Raw genomic sequence first — 6521 nt, forward strand, 5'->3', positions numbered from 1 at the left:
CATGGCAGAAATTATGGAGCTATTCCAATGTGCCATCGTTGGTTCAGTTGGGTGACACAGATGCCATCTGCTAGGAGTGTCCATTTGGGAAATCAGATGTTTAACAGATCACAGTGGTATTGTGTTCAGGAAAATAACATCATGTTCCTGCACAGGAAGGAGACCCCAGGAGGCTTGGTTTGGAACAGGGCTGGTACACATGTCTGTACAGCGGTTCCCCCACCCCTTATTCGAGGTTTTCTTTTCTAACGTTTCAGTTACCAGTGGCCAGTGGCCAACGGCAATCCAAAAATATTCAGTGGGCCGGGCGCGGTGGCTCACGCCTGTAATCCCAGCACTTTGGGAGGCCGAGGCAGGTGGATCACGAGGTCAGGAAATCGAGACCATCCTGGCTAACACGGTGAAATCTCATCTCTACTAAAAAAGACAAAAAATTAGCCGGGCGTGGTGGTGGGCACCTGTAGTCCCAGCTACTCGGGAGGCTGAGGCAGGAGAATGGCGTGAACCCAGCAGGCGGAGGTTGCAGTGAGCCGAGATCGCACCACTGCACTCCGGCCTGGGTGACAGAGAGAGATTCCATCTCGAAAAAAAAAAAAAAAAAAAAGTCAGCGGAAAATTACAGAAATGAACAATTTCTAAGTTTTACATTGTGATGAAACCTCGTGTCATCCTGCTGTGTTCCACCTGGGATGCAAATCATCCCTCCGTCCAGCAGATCCACACTGTAGACACCTCCCACTGTAAGTCACTGGGGTGCTGCCTCAGTTATCAGATCAACCATCACAGTATCCACAGCACTGTGTTCAGGGAACTCTTATTTTACACAGTCATAGTCCCCAAACACAAGAGGAGTGATGCCGACAATGAGGATCTGCCAAAGGGAAGCCATAAAGTCCTTCCTTTAAGTGAAAAGGTGAAAGTTCTCGACTTAGTAAGGAAAGAAAAAAACAACATCATGCTGAGGTTGCTAAGATCTATGGTAAGAAGGAATCTTCCATCTGTGAAATTGTGAAGAAGGAAAAAGAAATTTGTGCTCGTTTTGCTGCTGCAAAAGTTACTGCCACAGTACACGATAAGTGCTGGAGGTGGAAAAAGCATTACATTTGTGAATGGAAAACAGGAACAGAAATGTGTTCCCATTGATTACAATCAGGTTTGGTACTATCTGTGATTTCAGGCCTCCCCTGGAGGTCTTGGAACATATTCCCCGTGGATAAGTGGGGGAGATGCTGTGTTATCACCCCAGGGAATCGGTATGTACTATATATTCCACCAGGCAATGGGAATGTACAGAGGACAGCCACCCAGCCACCAGCTGAGGCCAAGTGCCCAGTGGCAGCATGTCAGGGTTGGAGGTCAGTCTGGAGCCAGGAGACTCCAGCTTATGCTTCAGCTCTGTGTCAACCTGTGAGATCTGGGGATTGCTGAACTTCAGAGGCTCAATTTTCTCAGCTACTAAATGGGGATAATACAACCAACTTCACAAGTCATTTTAAGAATTAAGGGAGCAATTGTGCAGTTTAGAGCTATCACGGAGGAGAAGAAGATACTTTGCAAAATGTATAGGCTTACACTGTAAGAGTCATAATTTTTCTCATTATAGCTTCAATACATGGTAGGACTGGAATTCCTGAGTCTTCCTTAAAAGACAATAACCTAATTTGTTTCCTTGTTTAATTTCAAAATGTTTACTATTTCTTAGCTAAACAATACATTCGAGAAGTTGGAGAAGCAAAAATAACGGTAAAAGATGTCCCTTCCCCATCTTCCAAATTCCCACTGCCTCCTGTTACTAGGTTTTTTTTGGTTTGGTTTTTTTTTTTTTTTTTTTTTTTTGTGAGCTCTCAGATCTTTTGGATAAATATAGAAGGCAAAGGCATTTGTCCATTTCAAAATACATTATCCCCTGCCTTTCCGCCTTTTAACCACAAATGATGTCACACTATGCCCGTTGTTCCATACTTACTCCCTTGAAATCTTAGAGGAACTTCCACATCAGTACATAGAAAGTTTTCTCATTTCCTTTTCTTTTGCTTCTTTTTTTAACCACTGAATGAGTTCCATTGTATATATATATTCCATAATTTAACAGTCCCCTATTGATGGAAATTTAAATTACTTCTTAACTTTGTTGTTACAAGTTATTTCATATGTATGTGAGTGTATTTGTAATAGAAATTCCTAAAACTATAATTCCCAGGCAGAAAGCATACTTATTTACAATTTTAGTATTTATTGACAAATTGGCCTCTGACAGAGTTGTGCTAATTCACCCTCCCAACAGAAATGTCTGAAAATACCAATTTCCTCCTCACAGCCTTGCCAACTATGAGTGGTATCAGATCCTGAAGATTTTACCAGTTTGAGAGGTGAAAATGCTATCTCAGCATAGTTTTAAGTTGTGTGAGTTTCCGTATGTGTGTTTAGCAAGTTTATTCCCAAATGGACAATGTGTAGGAATTATTTATTATTTCCTTTTTTCTAAATTGTCTCTTATTTTTCCATTAGGTTGTTGTTTCTTATTGATTTTTAGAGATTTTTTGCATATTCAGGAGATTAACCTTGTGTCCGAGATATGGTTTGTAAAATATTTGTTCTCAGTTTGTCATTTATCAATTGGCTTTGGTTATGGCATGTAGTGTGTGTGTTTTATTTTGAACAACTCTTTAAATTGATGTGTTGCCAACTTTATCAATCTTTTAGGTCTTACTGATTTTGAGTCGTATTGAGAAAGGCTTTTCCACCACAAAGACATAAAAAATAATTCTTCTGTATTTTCCTGTAGTCCTTTAATTAATCTTTTTTAAAAATATTTTAATATTGGATTTATGAGGAGTTAGTGGTTGAGGCATTTACCCCTAAATGATTCCCACAATCGTCACTCATTGAGTAGTACTTTTCCCCACTGATGTTGAGATGCTATTTTAATAATCGTATACTACATTCCCATGTTACTGATTCTGTTTCAGATTTTCAAAGACCAGATCTCCCAAAGAGTGAATCTGCCAGAGAATGTAATCTCATTGGCAGGGGAACAAGAACAGCATACCTGGTCTGGATCACTATTGTTAATATGTTCTTGCTTTAATGTCTTTTTTAGCCCTCTGAAGGAACTGTGATACAGAAAGTGGCAGTCTCTCGGCAGACACTTATTCTCTTTTCTAGAGAGTAAATTTACTATGAAATCACATAAAAATAACAGTAAAGCCTCCCAATAACTGGACTGAGGCTTTTTGTGCCTGTCTGTAGAAGTCATAAAAAAGAGTCCTGGCCGTGCACGGTGGCTCACACCTGTAATCCCAGCACTTTGAGAGGCCAAGATGGGCAGATCACAAGGTCAGGAGTTCAAGACCAGCCTGACCAAGATGCTGAAACCCCATCTCTACTAAAAACACAAAAATTAGCTGGGCATGGTGGCATGCACCTGTAATCCTAGCTACTAGGGAGGCCGAGGCAGGAGAATCTCTTGAACCCGGGCGGCAGAGGTTGCAGTGAGCCGAGATCGCACCACTGCACTCCAGTCTGGCCAACAGAGCAAGACTTCATCTCAAAAAAAAAAAAAAAAAAAGAGTCCTGGCCCGCATGTGGTGCCAGACACAGTGTCACCACCAATGCTCATGGTGTCCCTGGGAGACAGAGCAAGACATTTTTTTTTTCCTTGCTCTATCACACAGGCTAGAGTACAGTGGCAAGATCTTAGCTCGCTGCAACCTCTGCCTCCCAGGCTCAAGCAATTCTTGTGCCTCAGCCTCCTAAGTAGCTGGGACTACATCCCTGGCTAATTTTTTTTTAATTTTTAGTAGAGATGAGGTTTTGCTGTATTGGCCAGGCTGGTCTTGAACTCCTGGCCTCAAGTGATCCACCCACCTCAGCCTCCTAAAGTGCCGAGATTACAGGTGTCAGCCACTGCACCTGGCGTTGATCAAGACTCTTTTTAATGTCATACTTCTTTACTTATACCTTTCTTTCTAGTCACCCTTCCAAAGTTCAAAGCACTTTAATTTAATTATAATAACTAAATGTCTTAAGTGCTTTTTATGGACTTAGACCCTACTAAATGCCTTATTTACATTATCTCATTTGATCCCTACAGTACCCCCATGAAGGAGAATTTATACTAGGGTTCACTAAATGTAGGCAATAGAACCAATCTATCCAAGTCAATTACAAAATGAATTTATTAGAAAGATATAGTAGAGTTCACAGAATCCAAGGAGAAGCCAAAGAAACAGGGTTGGAAAGCACAGGAAAGGGCAGCCAGGGTCTGGGTAGCAGGAACTAGTTAATATACTGTGTTATACTGCATAGTTAATATACTATATAGTTAATATACTGCATAGTTAATATACTGTGATATACGTGGTGAATTAACTTCAGCAATTTTCTCATGATTTTTACATCATTCTGCGTCTGATTTTGAGTCCAGGAACACAGTGGCTTGATGTGGTAGATGACAAATGGTCACAGTTTCTTTATAGCTCCTCCCATCAAAATTGGGTCAATTTCCCCACCCTTTGAAACCGGGCTATGACTTGCTTTAACCAATAGAATGTGGGGAGGCGACATTGTGTGAGTACCAGGGCAAGGCCTCAAGAGATCTTGCAACTTCCATCTTTACCCTTTTGAAATCTGAGAGCACTAAACTCTGAAAAGGTTTTGGGTAGCCTCTGAGTATAAGAAATCCCACAGAGGGAGAGGTTCAAAAATTGCACAAGCCAGGGAAAGGCCTCTAGAGACCTTGCAACTTCCACCTTTACCCTTTTGAAACCTGAGACCACCAAGTTGCAAAGAGGCCTGGGAGAGGCTCCCTGTCTATAAGAAATCCCAAGGAAGGAAAGAAGGGTCCAACCATCCCAGCTGAGGCCCGGACACTTGAGTCACACTGTCCAACATAAGCACAAACTTTATCCAAGAGAGATTAAGGCTTAGGGCAAGATAGAGACCTTGTTAAAAGCATCCAGTGCTGGAATGACTGCTTTAAGTTTGGCCGATCATGTTGATCCTTGGATCCTAAGCTTTACCAGGGACACCCAGGCGAAGGGATGGAAAGCAGTAATGTTCCACCAAGCTCCACCATCTCTGATGACTGGCAGTGTCATTTGTACAGCCTATAAACTCCCATTGCTGTTCGATCAGTTGACCACAGGGGTCCCCTGGGGCAGTGGTGACTTCCTCCAGCACTGTCTCCTTAGATCCAGACTCCTTTCTAAAGGTAGCACATCCCAGTCCGCATGTCTCCGCTATCAGAGTCCAGCGAGAATAGGTGCCTTAGAACGACAAGGTACATCCACATGACTCCTCTCTTATCCCCACTGTTTGGAATCTTTGCCAGCTTCCCTGCTGGCTGACTGGGCCTCCTGACGTGCTTTTCTGAACCCTGCCTGACCTTGACATCTATCAGGACCGTGCCTAGGGCTCTCTGGCTGTATGCTGGCTGGCACTGCCTCCACAGTCACATTTGTTTCCCCAGCTGCTCTCTGTCCCCAGCTCCCCCAACTCTTCCTGCTACCGAGTTCTTTCACTTCTCTCACCTGAGTCATGTGATTTTCCCTGAGCAGAGCCAAACTTCTCCTTGGTCCTGCGCCCAGCCTGTCTCACGTGTTCCTAGGGAGATGGCCAAGGACTGGAAGTCCCTCATCTCTGTGTGTTTCAGACAGACCTGCAGGCAGGTTGCAGGCAGGCAACACCCCCAGAGCATCAGGTTTACCAGGAAGCCTCTTTTCACAGCAGGGATTGGTGTGGGGGGGGCGGGGATGGGTGGGTCAGGGCAGGAATAGACAATGGCTTTCACTTTCTCACTCACTCTTCACTTTTCAAACCTCTCCTCTGGAATGCCACCATGCCACCAGCAAAGGCCTCTAATGACTTCCATGTATCCAAGTCTTATCCAGCTAATATTCAGTCCTAGTTTTTAAAAATCTGCTCTGTTAGTTTTCTGGTTTACACTGGGCTTGCGGAAGCATCTCTCCCATCTCTGCCTCTCTTCACACGGACTTCTTTATAAAGCTCTCTGTGTCCTCACCTTTTCTCATGGGAAGAGCAGCCACTGGATTTAGGCCCGCCATAATCCAATATGATCTCACCTCAATCTTTAACCAATCACTTCTACAAAGGCCCTGTTTCCAAATAAGGTCACATCCTGAGTTTCTGGGTAGATGTGAACTTTTGGGAGACATTAATCAACCCACTATACCTTGTAAGCAACACTTAACAAAATTTCCCCTTTCCGTTTCTTCATCTTTCTGACCACTCCAATATTTTTTTAATCCGCAAGAAATGTTTGGGAAAAACATTCACATATACAGTCTCTCTTGAAAAATCTGAGCCTTTCATTCCCCATGATTGCCTCCTTTAAATGGGGGCTATCCTCTCATTTTCAGCACCTGCCTGACTTTGGGAGCATTTGAGTTTGTGACTCCATTACATGTAGAAGGTTTTCTATGATCAGTATAAAATTTACTGAAATGGAAGTGACAGCATAATACGATTTCTACCATGCTGGGCAAATCTGTTTATTCATT

This window comes from Macaca mulatta, chromosome 8, assembly GCF_049350105.2.
Source record: "Macaca mulatta isolate MMU2019108-1 chromosome 8, T2T-MMU8v2.0, whole genome shotgun sequence".
In the NCBI taxonomy this organism is placed as follows: Eukaryota; Metazoa; Chordata; class Mammalia; order Primates; family Cercopithecidae; genus Macaca; species Macaca mulatta.